Source organism: Triturus cristatus, chromosome 8 (genome assembly GCF_964204655.1).
Source record: "Triturus cristatus chromosome 8, aTriCri1.1, whole genome shotgun sequence".
NCBI classification, from domain to species: Eukaryota; Metazoa; Chordata; class Amphibia; order Caudata; family Salamandridae; genus Triturus; species Triturus cristatus.
The window spans coordinates 1,426,230,576-1,426,248,806 of record NC_140591.1 but is presented as its reverse complement, the minus strand read 5'-3'; the positions used below and the strand labels follow the sequence as shown (position 1 = coordinate 1,426,248,806).

The following is an 18,231-nucleotide window of genomic DNA, read 5'->3' as shown; positions in this document are numbered from 1 at the left end:
AGTGATCTCTCTGGTACCAGATGCTAATTCTTGGATTGAAGGGTATGGGGTCCCTCTCCTTCCTAGGGAATAGTGTGTGTGGGGGGGGTTATTATCCACCTCCTCTTCTTCCCTTTCCTCATCTGACTGGCCATCACCATGTTCAGATGGGTGGTCCTTAGCATACTCCGCCAAGAGCTCCTGGGGCCCTAGTTTGGTTGGATGCAGGCCCATTGGTATATTTTTAAGTTTGCATAGGGACCTCAATTCCTTGAAAGACAAGTGTAAGTAAGGTGTGAGATCGAGCTCCTCCACCAGGTCCATGTTATTATTTTCACTAATAGCTGGGTTTGTTTGTCATTCTAACCTGACAGTTCTAATCCTCTACCCTGACTATAGTGACTTTTATTTTTCTAAAATTCTAATGGGACTTAAGGAAGGCCCTAGCAAGACTTTTAGTATTTTGGAAAAGACCAATCAGAATTCTAAAGGCAATTTTAAGAGTTCTGTTGTGTGATCAGATGGTAACTAAGTAGTCCAACAAATGCAAGTTTTTATCCCACCGCTGATCCACCAATGTGAGAAAGTGGCTCTGTATATACTGTTCCCAAATAGGTACAGGGTGTACAGAGTCCACAGTCCCCAGAGGTTTGGCAGAGGTTAAAGTTAGATATAACCTTACTCTCTAAAGTGGTAGCTTGGTCGAGCAGTAAGGCAGTATCAGAGGACAGTGTAAAGCATTTGTTGCACACACTCAGTCAGCAAAAGGTCTCACACACTCAATAACTGAACTCTAGGCCAATGGTTTATATATGAAAAACATATGCTTGTTTTATTTTAGAACCAACAATAGGTATTAAAATATACTTTCTCAGAATGAGATGCTTTATATAAATTTTTTTGCAATATGCAATTGGCTTTTGTAGAAAGTTACAAGTGGTTGCAATAGGCAATACAATTTTAAACACAATCATGCATTGAGTTCAATAGAAGTTTCAAGTTATTTGCAACAGATTACTTTTAGGATTACTTTTGGGATTCCAGGACTGGATCCTAGATTCAGTCCTGGGTCAGTACTTAGAAACAAGTGATAGAAGTCGACGTAGTTACTGTTATGATTTTTAGACAATATTTTGCTATTTTAAAAGTTGACAGAAAATATTTCATAGAAAACAGTCAATGATTCCCTATGGAAGAAACTTCAAGTTGCAGGTATAGTATGTTCTCGTTACTTTTGTAATCCAGTACTGGGTGCCTAGACTCAGTACTGGGACCTTTATCCAAAACGGGTAAGTAATTGCGTTTTCACAATTTAATACGATTTTTAAAGAATATTTAAAGCTTGCAGAAATCGACACAGAAGAAATTTCACAGAAAAACAGTCAATGGTTTCCTATGGAAGAAAATTGGGTTACTGGTAAGTACGGTTGTGAATATTTTTCAGGGTCAGTGCTGGGCACCAAGATCCAGCACTGGGAACTCACCTAAAAGCAGGTGAGTATTTTCGTTTTCGTTACTGGGCTGATTTTTGGTGAATATTTTAAGATTTGAAAAGTCCACACTTTCAGGAAAAACCAGTCAATGTTACCCTATGGAGAAAATTGAGTTATCGGCTTTCAGGTAAGTACTCGACAGGCAAAGTTAAGGTTCTGGGCACAGACTCAGGGGTCTCCCAGGGTCAGGTAGGTACAGTTGTTACACCTTCAGCGGCACAGGGGCAGCCGGGTGCAGTGTGAGTTAGGCCCAAGGTTATCCTATGGGAGGCAGGGGGGCCTTGGTTGGTGGCTGCTGACTAGCAGGCCACGCGGCTGTGGGAGCTGGGCTCCTGGTCACTTGCTCAGGGCAATGGGGAAGTAGATGGGTGCAAAGGTTACACTGCCAGGGCTACTCGGGCGGCTGGTTGCAGGGTGCTTTTGAGCCTTCGGGCGCTCAATTGATTTCAATGGGAAAATTAGAAAAAGACTGCAAGCTCGGGGACGAAGATTCTTCAGGTGCCACCACCACTTCGAGAGGTAGTTGGGTAGTTGGAGGATAGGTAGGTACCGAGGAGTTGGGCACAGGGGGCCGTGGGGGGCCGGGTGCAGGGGTGCCTTTTGGTGTCGGGAAATCTTACCCTCTGTTGATTGCGGTTGGGGGGGTACCTGGTTCTGAGGCTGCAGGCGTCGTCGGGAGCGTCGAGGGAAGTCCTTGGGTGCCGGACTCGGGGTCACAGTCGCTGTGGGGTCGTGCTCGTGGTCTTTGTTCACTCGGGCACAGGCCAGGCTTGGCGGGTGCAGAGTGTGTAGGGTTCGCGGTTCCGGGCTGATGCCAGGGATTAGAAGCTGATTTTGAGGAGAGCCTCTACTCATGGGAGTCCCAGGTACTTAGAGCCAAAAGGTTGCCAGGTCCTCCGGGGTTTGTGAGGTTGCTGGCCACAAGAGATGACGGGTTGGAGCAGGTTCGAGGGTCGGCAGGCCGGTAGGGCTGGGGCCAAAGCAGTTGGTGTCTTCCTCTTCTTAGCAGCTGCAGGGCAGGTCTTCTTTCTTCTTGCTCTTCTTTGTATTTTGGAATCTGGGGAAGGAAGGTTCAGGGTGCCCCTAAATACTAGATTAAGGGGCGTTACAGGTAGGTGAAGGGAGGGCCAATGGGTCCCTGTCCTGGTGTGGGTACACCCCCCATCCTGCCTCTCTCCTGTGGGAGGGGGGCAGTAGCCTGGTCCTGATTGGGCAGGGCTTCCCATCTTCAAGATGGCGCGAGCCCCTAGATGTGCTTCACCTCGCCTCCCCCACCTGAGGTGTGGGGTTGGCAGGCTGGCACATCCCCTGTCCTTATTTGGGTTTTCTGGCCAGGCTTTCGCCAGAGTGGGGGCTGCCAGTGGCTTGAGAAGCTCAGAGGCAGCATGCCTTTGAAGCTTCCCCCTGCCCATCCTGGGGGAGGAGATCTAGCACCTCGCCCAGGATGTGCATTGTTGCAGGCCCAGGAGAGCAGGGGCTCTCCTACCCAGGGGTCCAGCAACATGTCTGTTGTGTGGCAGCCTCCCAGACCAGACGTGGTTTGTAGGTTAGGTTTCAGGGGGCATCTCTAAGATGCCCCCTGGGGTGCTTGGTACATTAAATCCCACACTGGCATCAGTGCGGGTTTAATGTGCTGAGAAGTTTGATACCAAACTTCTCAGTCTTCAGTGTTGCCATTATGGTGCTGTGGAGTTCGTGTTTGACGAGCTCTCAGCACCATGTATTCTTAAATGGCAGCACTGCACTTACAGTGCCCAGGAATGGACCTGGGTACTGTAGGGGCACAGGGCTCATGCTCCTGTGCCCACACCACTGGCATAGGGCACCCAGCTAGAGGGGTCGCTGATGTATGCCAGGGCAGTGTAGGTGGTGGGCATGGCACACAGGGATGTGTGCCATGTCGAATCTTTGTTTTGTCTTGTACCCAGACACTCAGCCTGCAAGGGCAGTGTGTGTGTGTGTGTGTGTGTTAGGGTACGTGGAGAGGTGTGGCTCACTGGTTAGAGGCGGCAGACCCGTAAGCAGAGACTCGGCCAGGGACCAGGGTTCAATTCCCGACGCGGCAGGGTCGTGGACCAGGGTCAAAACGCACTCGATAATTCTCGCCTCGGTACCTACTCTAACCAGGAACACACTCGGCAACTCTGGGCATTAAGCTTGCCTCATCTCTACAACGGCCCCCCACAGACGCTGGGGATGCCTGGTTTCACCTTGGAGATACCCAGAAAGGGACCATCTCACAGGGATAGCCAGGACGGGTTCCCCAGCGGTCTACAGCGCCGGGACGCCCCGTTGCTGGGGCAGCTGTGCGCTTTACAAGTCTACAACATTTACATTTACATTTACAGGGCCTCTAAGGGTGGCACAATGAGTGCTTCAGCCCTTAGAGACCTTCCCCGGTCACAAGGCCCTGGGTACCTAGAGTACCATTTACCAGGGGCGGACATGTGGCCAGGGTTTGCCAATTTGGGTTTTAGGTTTTTAGGGAAGGAGCATAGGCCCTGGGCACCTGATTGACAAGAGTCCAGGGCACACTCAGTCAAAGTACATTCAGCAATTCAGCAAAAAGTGGGGGCATACCATGCAAGAAAGATGGCACTTTCACACACTCTGCATCTGTTAGTGGAATAAATTACCTGGTCGAGGTGGATTCTTAGCAGGGCACTAACACAACAGTCTTTGTTCCGCATTGTAAGGGTATAATCCCGTAACTCTTATCCATTTTATTATGTTTATACCAGTGCATATTATTTTTCTGTAAACTACAGGACATTTTTGAAATACAGATAGGACTTGGGAATGCTGGGTAAACTTTCAGGCAAAGGAGAGGAGGAGATTGAAGGGCACCATCTCTGCCTACTGCCTGCTGCATGGAATAAAAGGGGAATTAAGACATGATAGCAATTCAATCATTGGCTGTTTGGGCTGAAGCTTTCAACAATACAGGGGTTGTACTATTAGAAGTTGCAGCCCAGATTAGAGGTGTAGCCACTGTCTCCTAAACATTAAAGCAACACTGCCAACATGTGCCAGTGCTCTCTCCCAAAGCAAGGATAGTAGCTGTGAAGTCCCATTGCAATTCCAAAACGTATGTGGTAGGGTGTCCATGGATCTGTGTGTTATGCTCTTTCTTTTACTGAGCCATTTTAGTATAATCGGAATCTGAGACCTAGCCGTCAGTCTGTGAAATGCCCCCTGTGACTTCGCTCATGCCCAAATCTTCTATAACTGTGCACAACAAGCAGAATGAACCTAAGCGGGCTCTGGTGTTCAATGCCAGAGATGCAGGCTGTGAAGAAAAAACAACAGGTAGTCAGAAGTAAGTTTACAAAACAGGGGAGGTGGGGGGTCCTGCATGAACCAATTCATTTACATACCTAATGGAGTAATAAACAATTTAAAGGGGAAGACAGTCCTTCTTCGCCATATATGCTGCAGGCATTGGGATTATCGCCCCTATGGTGCAAATACTGGCAATTGTAAATCATACTTTGACAAAGGTGTATCTGCCTTGCAAATTACTTGTTTGACCCTACATGCATCTAATGAAACAACCCTAAAATATTATGAGAGTCTTTAAGCAACTAGTCTGGCTACTCTTGCCAAGCAGAGGTGAGGTCATTAAAGCATTCTAATGCGAAGAGCCGTGCAGCAGTGCATGGTTCTTTTACTTTCGAACCAGTGCGCGTCTGTTCTGCTCAGATTAATAGGGAGTTGGGCTGAATGCACATTCGTTCCTTTCATTTCTGCAGGAACTGGCAATATGTGTGACTACTGTGGCACTAGAAGTGTAGCAGCCCTGTGAACAGGTAATGTTTATGCCACGCTGCCTACTAGTCTGCATCCTACTTGACCGAGAGGGCAGGAAACTCCTAATGTACTAGCAGTAGATGGGCTTCTGTGTGTGCGCGTCTGTTTGTAGCATTGGGCTTGGATAGTATAGACTCCAGCTCAACAGGACATCTCAAAAGGGGCGCATTCAATTGTTTAAATGTCCTGGTCGAGTTTATTCTGTCCATAAGAGATGTACAGTGGTGACCAGCACACCGGGCCAAATTACGATTCTGCTTTTATCCATTTAAAGTTAAAAATAAATCAGAACTAGAACAAAATTTTGCCTGCCACGAACTTGTTGCAACTCTAACAATACAGGCAAAGTGGACTGGACGTTTAGCTGAAGAGAATGGTTTTTACAGTACTTTAATACTTTTGTAACATGGTTCCAATGCGATTGATTTTGGGAGATTATTCCAAACTGCACTCCAAGATTAGAGATCAAACTGCCATTATGATCAGACAGAAAAGTAGCAGAGCAAGCCTCATATTCTCTGCCAATTTTCAAGCCTGGGACAAATCGGTTGGCACTTCCGCAGAGCAGTTATTAGTATAACTCCAGAATGTTGGCATTTTTCATATTTAGAGATTTCCTGTTGGCAACCACATACAGGGACCTTGCATTGTCAGATCATGAGTTCACACCTGTGCAGACTGTCACAGCTCTCATGTTTCGAGGTAAATTGAGGACTAAGTGAGACAACGAGGAAAAAGTACCTCTCACAATTTTGTCTACTTGGGATTAACAGCTAAGAACGAATCCGAGGACCCATACGAGCCTGCCAAAATGTGCAAGCCAAGGGGATAACTCCGATGGATAAGTCCTTGAATTTCAGTGGTGGAAAGAAGACACCAAATAGAAGTTAGTTATGTGAGATCCCTGAGTGACAGTCATTCACCGGTCATGGTGAGGCTTAGTACCGGCCCATTTTAAGCAGTATGGAGGCAGTTGAATAAGAGAAAAAAGAAACCACTTTCCATGAATGCTCATCTCTCTCTGTTCTTTCCATTCTGCCTTTCTAAACTTGACACTATTGAAAGCTGTAAAAAAGATCAAAAAGTTGAGCATTGTCAGATTACCGTAGTCAACTATATAGTTGTCGTCCACTGTGATTCGCAATGTAGAATACTGCTTGGTGACTAACGATGGGTTGATACGAATTGAGCTGTTGCTATAGCTGACCACATACTACTGTATCCAGACATTTGCAGGCAGGGGATCAATTGGCTGATAGTTATCTGGGGTGCTGGGGTCCAGGGAGAGCCTTAGCCTTCACATTTTAGCAAAGGTATAGTGACAGCCTTTTTCAGGGAGTCGGATGAGCTAGTGGCCGAGAGGTGCAGAGATCACAATGTACTAGTGGCCAGTGGGTATTTTTGTAACGGGCTTTCTACCCATTCTAAAGTATGGGTTTTAAATTTAGGAGGTAGAGGACTTTAAATAATGTGTAGTAACCAAAGGGGACAAAGCGAGATACCATATCAGTCAATCAGGGGGTTTTAAGTGTGCTACTCACCCTTGGGGGTCTCAAGGCGGTGGGGGTGGTGGAAACAACTCTGGTTAGTCGTAGAGCCAGGTCTTGAGGGTCTTTCTGAAGATGGGCAGGGTGGGGTTGCGACTGATGTTGATCGGAAGCTTGTTCCAGGTCTTGGTCGCGATGTAGGCAAAGGTTCTTCCACTCATTTGTTCTCTGCAGATTCGCGGGGGTTCGGCAAGGGAGAGGTCGGCGGATCGGAGATTCCTCTTGGGTACGTAGAAGGATATTCTATTGATGAGATATTTGGGTCCGGTGTTGTGTAGGCATTTGTAGGTGGGGGTATATTGAAAGATTCTCTCTTCTCAACAGGGAGCCAGTGGAGGTTCCGCAGGACAAGTCTGGCTGCGGTATTCTGTATGGTCTTGAGTTTGCGGAGCAACGACTTGTTGATTGCGGCATAGAGGGAGTTTCCGTAGTCCAGTCTGCTGGTTATGAATGCATGGGTGACTGTCTTCCTTGATTCGTGGGGGATCCATTCGAAAGTCTTTCAGAGGACGCAAAGGGTGTTGAAGCAGCTGCAGGCGACGGTGTTGACCTGTCGGGTCATGGAGAGAGAGGAGTCGAGTACGATGCCGAGGTATCTTGTACCATATCTTATAATGCAATTTAGTTGTAAAGAAAGCTTCAGTCTGGTCACAGAAGCGTGGTCAATAATTTGCAAGAGTAGTCCCATGTTGGGGGTGTAGAAGGTACCACATTGTTCAAAATGACTGTTTTGATTGAAAACCGATCTTAATATTAAAGGACAACGTCTTGGAGTCAAAAATGCTCCTATGAGCAATCCTAGGATAACCCTAATGCATCATTGTGAGAAGTTGGCCTGGTATATGATGTCCACTAGTTAAAGTGACCACCTTGTACCATGCCAAGCAACCCTTATGGTGTGGTTGTAAGTCAACCTTTTCGGACTAGCTGCCCTAGTGGTAGCGTAGGCTAAGCAGTCTTTGAGGCTAAACTCGTTAAATCGTGTTAAGCAGGCTGTTTTACCATATGTAACCCCCCTTTATACCAATGAAAGGACACCACACAGATATATATTCAAAATATATATGTATTTATTACTCAAAGTATCCCCTAGACTCTTTATGAGCACAGGAGCACAAATCGTTAAACAAGACAATGTTATAATATACAGAAGTTGCACTTTATATGGGTGGGCCCTAGTGGCCACTCAAACCATATACTAAAATAGTGGTATAAGTACCACGAACAGGAAAGTGAAAAGGCCTAGGGCCTCTAGAATCGCTGGGCCTACAAGGAGCTAACTTTAGTTAGTGACCAGGAGGTCCACGGGTCGCGTGTGCAGTGAGGAAAGTTACACGCGGGCTCCCATAGGTTTTCAATGGGTGCGTAAAAGTTTAAAAGTTACTGCAGAAAGGGTCTTCTGGATGGACTACGATCTTAAGATTCAAAACACAGACACTAGAGATGTTTCTCTACACTTGGGCACCGGAGTGCCAGCTTTACCTCACCCACAGGAAGCGGGTGCATAGGTCTCGAAGTGCGTCGGGTTTCTTCTATCGATTCAATGGAGCCTGATGACAAAGATGCTGCAGGCGGTCGGTCCAGAAGAGCTGCGTTGGATCCAAGGGTGGATCGGAGTTGTAGAAGACCTGAAAGCAGAGGGGACAGTGTTCACAGTCACTAGCCAGTGACCGGCGTGGCACCAGGTAGGTACCAGGCGATGTCTGGTGCAAACAGGTGGTTAGGTGTAGCTTGTCTCTGCAGCCACGTGGTCCCTGAAGGTCGACGACGTCCAGGAGTCGAGTCACGAGCTGTCCCACGCAGGCTCTCGCTGTCGGCGACTCGAAAGAAGCAAACAAGCCTTGGCAAAGGCAGGAGTCGTGGAAATTCAAGAAAGCTGATTGTTCTGCCCAGCAAGGTCAGAGGGGCTGCTCTTTTGGAGAGCAGCTGGGGCCAGTCTGGAGCAGCCAGACCAGCGTCGTTGATTTCAAATTAGGTCGCCAAAATGGCCACTAGCCAACGGGCCAGGGACCGGGCAGGCGCGTCGAGTTGCAAAATGCAGAGGGGCCCCACGCAGATCGTGGAGATGCTGGAGGGCTCACCTTCGGTGCAGATGTTGCTCGGTTGTCGGGCTTCTCAGGACCCAAAGCACAACTTGGAGGGAGCCTCTGTTGTCGCGCTTGCAGCTTGTCGTCGGTCTTCCAAGATGGCTGGCTCCACGTGTCTCGCTGCCTCCACGGGTTCCTTCTTTGCAGGGACTGTGGATCGGGCTGTGAGAGGTCTGGAGGTCCAGGTCTTGTCGGGCTCTGGGCTCGGGCTCCGGCGGGAGGCGGCGGCAAAGCAGACGTCGAATAGCTGGTTGGTGCTTGCCTTAGCAAGATGGTCACTCCCTGACCATAGGGGAGATTTCCTTCTGTCCTCTGTGCAGCAGAGCGTCGAAGTTCCCGTCTTCTTCTTGTGGTTAAGTTGATTCCAGGATGTCTGAAGTCTTAGGACACAGCTCCTACCTTTAAGCGGATTCTAGGGGCCGGACTACCTGCTAGGTCCCTCCCTAAGGGTGGGACCAGGAAGGGGGGTGGTTACACCCCCAATCCTTTGTCCAGCTCGCCCCAGGTCCGGGGCTGGTGTGCCCCAGGACCGGTTTGAACTGGCATATGCACCGAGGCTCCTTGTGAGCCTCAGGCATGTCTGATTCCTTTCAAGCCCTACCTGACCAATACACAAAATACTGTCTGGGGTGGTGCACGCACCTCCCCTGGCAGGAAACCCTTTGTCCACACCTCCCAAGCTGGAAGGACTCCCAGCAGCAGGAGGGCAGACTTGTGTCTGTGGTGGCAGCATCCATTTTGTGGAGCTGAGGCTATGTCTGATTTTACCCGGGTTTCAGGTACTGTACATGTCGTGTCCCTCTAGAAGGGTGGAATGCTAACCCCCGTCGCCAGAATTGGCGAGGGGTTAGTATTCCAATTCGTATGACACCTTACTCGACATGTTTTGATAAAGCCAAACCAAAGATAGCATTTAACCGCGAGGTTCATAATGCACTTAAGAGTATATGGTATGACGATATCTGGAAACGGTAGAAGGAAGTTGTTCCGACCACTGCAGACAGGCCCAGCTCATGCCAGAGCACCATCTCACATGGAACCAAGCACTCTGCCTTCAGGATTGTCAAGGCCTGCCATAGGAGTGACTTATAGGTTAACATGTGTCCCATTTAAGGTTAGGTATAGGTATACTACACCTAAGTAAGATGTGGTTACACCAACTTACCCCAGCTGAGTGATCAACCAGTTGTGTCAAATTTGTTAGGCCAGGCCAGGGGTGGCACAATACATGCTTCAGCCCCTGGTAGGCCTTAGATACACCAATGCCCTGGGTACCTAGTGTACACTGGTACAGGGGCTCACAAGGTGATCCAATTCTAATTGGTTATGCACCTAGGGTGCATAGTGTCAATTTAGTTAGAGAGAACAGCAGGCTGGGGGTCTGATTAGCAGGCCCACAGCCTCAATATGTCAAAAACCAGTGAAGCAAAAAGCAAACATTTGGGGTGACCATAGGATAGCAGACCCTACTCTCCTACACAACCCCCCCCCCCCAAACGCAGGGACATTAAACTAGCCTTGACCAGTCTCGTCTTCATGTCCTAAGTGGAAGTACCTGGAGAGACCATCTGCATTCCCATGGTCTGTACCTGGCCGGTGCTCCACTGTAAAGTCCATCCCCTGTAGGGAAATGGACCACCTAAACAGTTTGGGGTTTTCACCCTTCATCTGATTTAGCCACAAGAGGGGCTTATGGTCGGTCTGAATCTTGAAGTGAGTGCCAAACAAGTATTGCCTCAGCTTCTTCAGGGCCCACACCACAGCAAAGGCCTCCCTCTCAATAGCTGACCAATTCTTCTCTCTGGGGGTCAACCTTCTGCTAATAAAAGCAATGGGTTGGTCTTGACCATCTACATTAAGTTGTGACAGCACAGCTCCCACACCCAACTCAGAAGCATGTGTTTGGACAATAAACTCTTTGGAGTAGTCAGGACTTTTCAGGATAGGTGCAGAGCACATGGCCTTCTTCAGGTCATCAAATGCCTTTTGACAGCTTACTGTCCACTGAACCTTTTTGGGCATCTTCTTGGATGTCAGATCATTAAGAGGAGTCACAATGGATCCATAGTTCTTAACAAACTTCCTGTAGTACCCAGTCAAGCCCAAGAAAGCTCGAACTTGAGTCTGGGTGGTTGGAGGGGACCAGTCCTTGATGGATTGTATCTTACTCTCCAGAGGTTGAACTTGGCCTCCACCTACAAGGTGGCCCAAATACACAACCTTACTCTGCCCTATCTGGCACTTAGTAGCCTTGATAGTGAGGCCTGCCTTTTGCAGAGCCTCAAGTACCTTCTTCAGGTGGATCAGGTGATCCTCCCAGGTGGAGCTAAAGACAGCAATGTCATCAAGATATGCTGCACAAAAGTCATCCAACCCAGTAAGGACTTGATTCACCAACCTTTGGAAGGTGGCAGGTGCATTCTTCAGACCAAAGGGCATCACCAAAAATTGATAATGCCCACCTGGGGTTGAGAATGCTGTTTTGGCCTTAGACTCCTCAGCTAATCTGATTTGCCAATAGCCAGCTGTCAAATCAAATGTGCTCAAAAACTTAGCAGAAGCTAGTTTATCTATGAGCTCATCTGCCCTTGGAATAGTATGTGCATCTGTCCTAGTGACAGCATTGAGTCCTCTGTAATCCACACAGAACCTCATCTCTCTCTTTCCATCTTTGGTGTGAGGTTTGGGGACCAGAACCACTGGGCTAGCCCAGGTGCTCTCTGAGGGTTCAATGACACCCAATTCCAGCATTTTGTGTACCTCAGCCTTTATACAGTCCCTGACGTGGTCAGGTTGTCTGTAAAGTTTGTTCTTTACAGGGAGACTGTCACCAGTGTCCACCACATGGGTACACCAGTCAGTTTGACTAGGTATCAGTGAGAACATATGTTAAAATGATTGTAGAACCTGTCTACATTCAATCTGCTGATGCTCAGTGAGGTTGCCTCCAAGGGTCACTCCTTCAACTGAACCATCTTCAGGGTTCTGAGACAACAAGTCTGGGAGAGGGTCACTCTCTTCCTCCTGTCCCTCATCTGTAGCCATGAGCAAGCCCATGTCTGCCCTGTCAACATATGCTTTTAACCTGTTAACATGGAGTACCCTGTGGGGACTCCTGGGAGTTCCTAAGTCCACCAAGTAGGTGACCTCTCCCTTCTTTTTCAGGACTGTATGGGGTCCAGACCATTTGTCTTGGAGTGCTGCTGGGGCCACTGGCTCCAACACCCATACCTTCTGTCCTGGCAGAAACTCAACCAAGACAGCCTTTTGGTCATGCCAAGCTTTCTGTAAGGCCTGGCTTGCCTCAAGGTTTTTGGATGCCTTCTCCATATACTCAGCCATCCTGGAGCGGAGACCAAGTACATAGTCCACTATGTCTTGTTTAGGCTTTTTGAGAGGTAACTCCCATCCTTCCTTCACTAAACACAGTGGGCCTCTTACAGGGTGCCCAAACAACAATTCAAAGGGGCTGTAGCCAACTCCTTTTTGTGGGACCTCTCTGTAAGCAAACAGAAGGCAGGGTAGAAGGATGTCCCATCTTCGCCTGAGCTTTTCAGGTAATCCTTTGATCATACCCTTTAGGGTCTTGTTGAATCTCTCAACAAGCCCATTGCATTGTGGGTGATAAGGAGTGGTGAACGTGTAGTTGACACCACATTACTTCCACATAGCTGTCAAGTATCCTGACATGAAGTTGGTACCTCTGTCAGAAACCACCTCCTTAGGAATCCCCACTCTGGAGAATACTCACAGCAGGGCCCTGGCCACAACAGGAGCTGTAGTGGTCCTAAGGGGAATTGCCTCTGGATACCTGGTGGCATGATCCACTACCACCAGTATAAATCTGTGCCCAGATGCAGTGGGAGGATCCATGGGACCACTATATCTATTCCCACTCTTTCAAAGGGGACCCCCACCACCGGTAGTGGTATTAGGGGGGCCTTTGTTGTGCCACCTGATTTGCCACTGGCTTGGCAGGTCACACAGGAGCGACAAAACTCCTTGGTATCTTCATTCATGTGAGGCCAGTAAAAGTGAGGGACAAGCCTGTCCCAGGTCTTGTTCTGGCCTAAGTGTCCTGCTAGAGGAATATCATGGGCCAAGGTAAGAAGGAGGCCCCTAAATTGCAGAGGTATAACCAACCTCCTGGTTGCACCAGGTTTTGGGTCTCTAGCCTCTGAATAAAGGAGCCCATCATCCCAATACACTTTATGGGTACCTTGAGCATTCCCAGCAGCCTCCGCAGCAGCCAGCTGTCTGAGGGGTTCAAGAGATGGACAGGTTAACTGAGCCTGCCCCAAGTCAGCCCTGGAAGGTCCCCCTGTCCCCAGAAACTCAACCTGATCAGGTTCAAGCTCTTCAGGGACAGTTCCTTCAGGGTTCTCTAGATCATCTTCCTGGGAAGGCTGATCATCACTTGGAGGCAGGGGGGAAGGCACAGCCTTAACCCTCCTGTTCTTCTTCTTGGTAGGTGCTTGGTCCATTGTTCCAGGATCCAAGACCTGTGGTTCAGTAAGGCACTTTTTGGCCTGTGACCTGGTCACAGCAAGGACATGTGGTGATATACCTAACATCTCTGCATGTGTCCTGTACTCCACTTCTGACCATAGAGAACTCTCTAGGTCATTGCCCAACAAACATTCTACTGGGAGGTCTGCACTAACCACAACCCTTTTGAGGCCAGTTACCCCTCCCCATGAGAAGTTAACAACTGCCACACTGTGTGAAGTAGTGGCATTGCTGGCATTGGTCACCAGGTAATTCTCACCTGGTATGTACTGTCCAGGGTCCACAAAGCCTGGTGTCACCATAGTGACACTGGCACATGTGTCCCTGTAGGCTTGAGCCACTTTTTCATTTATTAAGGAGTCTGTCTGTACTTGCCCAGGTTACTGGGGCTCACAGTCAGGGACAATTCCATGTCCCCATCACAGATCAAGACTGCCTGTGTCAGGGTTCTGTCTAAGTCAGAATCTCCTTCAGTTCCCATAGTGATTCCCACTACACCCTTTGTCTGGGGAGTACCACTGCTAACAGTAGTACTGGGAGCAGGTGCCTTAGGGGCAACAGTGTTGGGGGCTCCACCCTTCTTACAATCACTAGTCCAGTGAGTTGTATTCTTGCAAGATTTGCACCAGGGTTTCTTTGGACCTTCTTTCTTCTTCCCTTTAGGCTGGGACCCACCCTCGTTAGTACTAGATTGGGGCCCTGTTGAAGACTTCTGGTCTTTAGATTTTTGATCTCCACCCTTTTGGTCTGTTTTCTTCTGATCACCCCCTTGGCCCTGGTTCTGGTTCTTTTGCTTTACCCTGGTTCTGACCCATTTGTCTGCCTTCTTTCCCAATTCTTGGGGAGAGGTCAGATCTGAGTCAACCAAGTGTTGACGCAGTTGCTGGTTCTGACAGTTATTTAAAATCTGTTCTCTCATCATCAAATTGTACAATCCTGTATAATCAGATACCTTACTTCCCAGCAACCAACCCTCCAAAGCCTTAGTGGCACATTCAATGTATTCAGACCAGTCCTGAGTCTGTGTCTTCTGGGTGTCTCTGAACATTAACCTGTACTGTTCAGTGGTTAAGCCTAACCCATCAACTAGGACACTCTTCAGGGCTCTGTAGTTTCTGACATCCTCCTCCCTACAGCGAGGAGTCTTATCTCTGCCTCTTCCTTCAAAGGAGAGCCATAAGCTTGCTGCCCACTGGTCTTCAGGAACCTGCTGTACTTTGCAGGCTCTCTCAAGAGCAGTCATCCATTTGTGGATGTCATCCCCACTTTTGTAGGGGGGGCACAACCTTGGACAGGTTCCTATTGTCAAAGACCCTATCTTTGTCCTTGGGGACAATGCTGCCACCAGTGGGTATAGACCCACTCTCTCTAGGTTGCCTAGCCTTACTCAGTTTCTCTTCCATCAGAGCTACTTCTAGCTCCTGTCTCCTGATTCTCAGCTGAGCTTCCTTCATTCTGGCCTCATGCTCCCTCCTCTGAGGGCTGGTCATCCCCCTTCTGGAGCGACCGTGTGAGCCTCTAGAGGCATGAGAAGCATTAGAGTCACCTGAGTGATTCCTTTGCCTCCCAAACCCCTGGTTAAGCCCACTAGGGAGATCCAATGGGATGATCCCATTGTCAGTCCCCAGTAGCCTTAAGTTAGCTGGGCCACGTATAACACTTGGCACTGGGCTAGTTCTCCCTTCATCCCCACTACCTTCTGTATCAGTACCCTTATCACTTTCATCCTCTGTAGTATGATTCTCATCTAAGGGGTGACTATTGGAAAGGGGTACCTCAGTAGCATCTTCAGAAGGGGGGCCTCCTGTTCCAGTCCCTAAGGGGCCTAACTGGGAGGCTTTCTTGAGAGCTCTCTGATCTTCATCAGCCTGTAAGAGTTCTCTGAGCTCAGCAGAAGTAGGGTTCTTGGGCTGTTTAAGGCCCCTGATATTTGCCAACTGCCTGAGCTCATTTTGATTTAGGGTAGCAAAGAGAGTTGGTGCCCTCTGGGGGTCACTCTCGACAGAGATGGGTACCTTGGACCCCTCTGACCCCTCCATTGCTCTTAAGTGTGGGTGGATGTGTTGCAATCTACCTACACTTGGGTTTTCCTACTAAACCTATCTAGTAGTTGTAGTCAGGGTGTTCTACTCCCTTTGCTCTACAACAACTAAGTTCAGTAGAACGTAAGTATATCTAATCTTGTTTTATATGTACCTAAAGGTACCTGTATGATCTTTCAATTGGTATCAAAGAGATTACAGAGGTAAAACACAGCAAGCTCAAATCCAACCGCTGCTCACCAATGTGAGAAGTTGGCCTGGTATATGATGTCCACTAGTTAAAGTGACCACCTTGTACCATGCCAAGCAACCCTTATGGTGTGATTGTAAGTCAACCTTTTCGGACTAGCTGCCCTAGTGGTAGCGTAGGCTAAGCAGTCTTTGAGGCTAAACTCGTTAAAGCGTGTTAAGCAGGCAGTTTTACCATATGTAACCCCCCTTTATACCAATGAAAGGACACCACACAGATATATATTCAAAATATATATGTATTTATTACTCAAAGTATCCCCTAGACTCTTTATGAGCACAGGAGCACAAATCGTTAAACAAGACAATGTTATAATATACAGAAGTTGCACTTTATATGGATGGGCCCTGGTGGCCACTCAAACCATATACTAAAATAGTGGTATAAGTACCACGAACAGGAAAGTGAAAAGGCCTAGGGCCTCTAGAATCGCTGGGCCTACAAGGAGCTAACTTTAGTTAGTGACCAGGAGGTCCACGGGTCGCGTGTGCAGTGAGGAAAGTTACACGCGGGCTCCCATAGGTTTTCAATGGGTGCGTAAAAGTTTAAAAGTTACTGCAGAAAGGGTCTTCTGGATGGACTACGATCTTAAGATTCAAAACACAGACACTAGAGATGTTTGTCTACACTTGGGCACCGGAGTGCCAGCTTTACCTCACCCACAGGAAGCGGGTGCATAGGTCTCGAAGTGCGTCGGGTTTCTTCTATCGATTCAATGGAGCCTGATGACAAAGATGCTGCAGGCGGTCGGTCCAGAAGAGCTGCGTTGGATCCAAGGGTGGATCGGAGTTGTAGAAGACCTGAAAGCAGAGGGGACAGTGTTCACAGTCACTAGCCAGTGACCGGCGTGGCACCAGGTAGGTACCAGGCGATGTCGGGTGCAAACAGGTGGTTAGGTGTAGCTTGTCTCTGCAGCCACGTGGTCCCTGAAGGTCGACGACATCCAGGAGTCGAGTCACGAGCTGTCCCACGCAGGCTCTCGCTGTCGGCGGTGTCGGCGACTCGAAAGAAGCAAACAAGCCTTGGCAAAGGCAGGAGTCGTGGAAATTCAAGAAAGCTGATTGTTCTGACCAGCAAGGTCAGAGGGGCTGCTCTTTTGGAGAGCAGCTGGGGCCAGTCTGGAGCAACCAGACCAGCGTCGTTGATTTCAAATTAGGTCGCCAAAATGGCCACTAGCCAACGGGCCAGGGACCGGGCAGGCGCGTCGAGTTGCAAAATGCAGAGGGGCCCCACGCAGATCGTGGAGATGCTGGAGGGCTCACCTTCGGTGCAGATGCTGCTCGGGTGTTGGGCTTCTCAGGACCCAAAGCACAACTTGGAGGGAGCCTCTGTTGTCGCGCTTGCAGCTTGTCGTCGGTCTTCCAAGATGGCTGGCTCCACGTGTCTCGGTGCCTCCACGGGTTCCTTCTTTGCAGGGACTGTGGATCGGGCTGTGAGAGGTCTGGAGGTCCAGGTCTTGTCGGGCTCTGGGCTCGGGCTCCGGCGGGAGGCGGCGGCAAAGCAGACGTCGAATAGCTGGTTGGTGCTTGCGTTAGCAAGATGGTCACTCCCTGACCATAGGGGAGATTTCCTTCTGTCCTCTGTGCAGCAGAGCGTCGAAGTTCCCGTCTTCTTCTTGTGGTTAAGTTGATTCCAGGATGTCTGAAGTCTTAGGACACAGCTCCTACCTTTAAGCGGATTCTAGGGGCCGGACTACCTGCTAGGTCCCTCCCTAAGGGTGGGACCAGGAAGGGGGGTGGTTACACCCCCAATCCTTTGTCCAGCTCGCCCCAGGTCCGGGGCTGGTGTGCCCCAGGACCGGTTTGAACTGGCATATGCACCGAGGCTCCTTGTGAGCCTCAGGCATGTCTGATTCCTTTCAAGCCCTACCTGACCAATACACAAAATCCTGTCTGGGGTGGTGCACGCACCTCCCCTGGCAGGAAACCCTTTGTCCACACCTCCCAAGCTGGAAGGACTCCCAGCAGCAGGAGGGCAGACTTGTGTCTGTGGTGGCAGCATCCATTTTGTGGAGCTGAGGCTATGTCTGATTTTACCCGGGTTTCAGGTACTGTACATGTCGTGTCCCTCTAGAAGGGTGGAATGCTAACCCCCGTCGCCAGAATTGGCGAGGGGTTAGTATTCCAATTCGTATGACACCTTACTCGACATGTTTTGATAAAGCCAAACCAAAGATAGCATTTAACCGCGAGGTTCATAATGCACTTAAGAGTATATGGTATGACGATATCTGGAAACGGTAGAAGGAAGTTGTTCCGACCACTGCAGACAGGCCCAGCTCATGCCAGAGCACCATCTCACATGGAACCAAGCACTCTGCCTTCAGGATTGTCAAGGCCTGCCATAGGAGTGACTTATAGGTTAACATGTGTCCCATTTAAGGTTAGGTATAGGTATACTACACCTAAGTAAGATGTGGTTACACCAACTTACCCCAGCTGAGTGATCAACCAGTTGTGTCAAATTTGTTAGGCCAGGCCAGGGGTGGCACAATACATGCTTCAGCCCCTGGTA

The 18,231-nt window shown here is 49.0% G+C and overlaps 1 protein-coding gene across 3 annotated transcripts in view; it reads left to right on the top strand.

The window, feature by feature from the left end:
* Positions 1-18,231, top strand: part of LOC146805871 (large ribosomal subunit protein mL52-like) — a 99,976-nt gene that overhangs the window by 31,802 nt on the left and 49,943 nt on the right. Inside the window, exons 5-6 of one of the 3 annotated variants that reach the window (XR_014967930.1) lie at positions 7,004-7,055; positions 7,154-7,421. The exons of the other annotated variants lie outside the window; for them this stretch is intronic. The gene's annotated coding sequence lies outside the window, so the exon portion shown is untranslated. The remainder of the gene's footprint in view (positions 1-7,003; positions 7,056-7,153; positions 7,422-18,231) is intronic. 3 annotated transcript variants of the gene reach the window in all.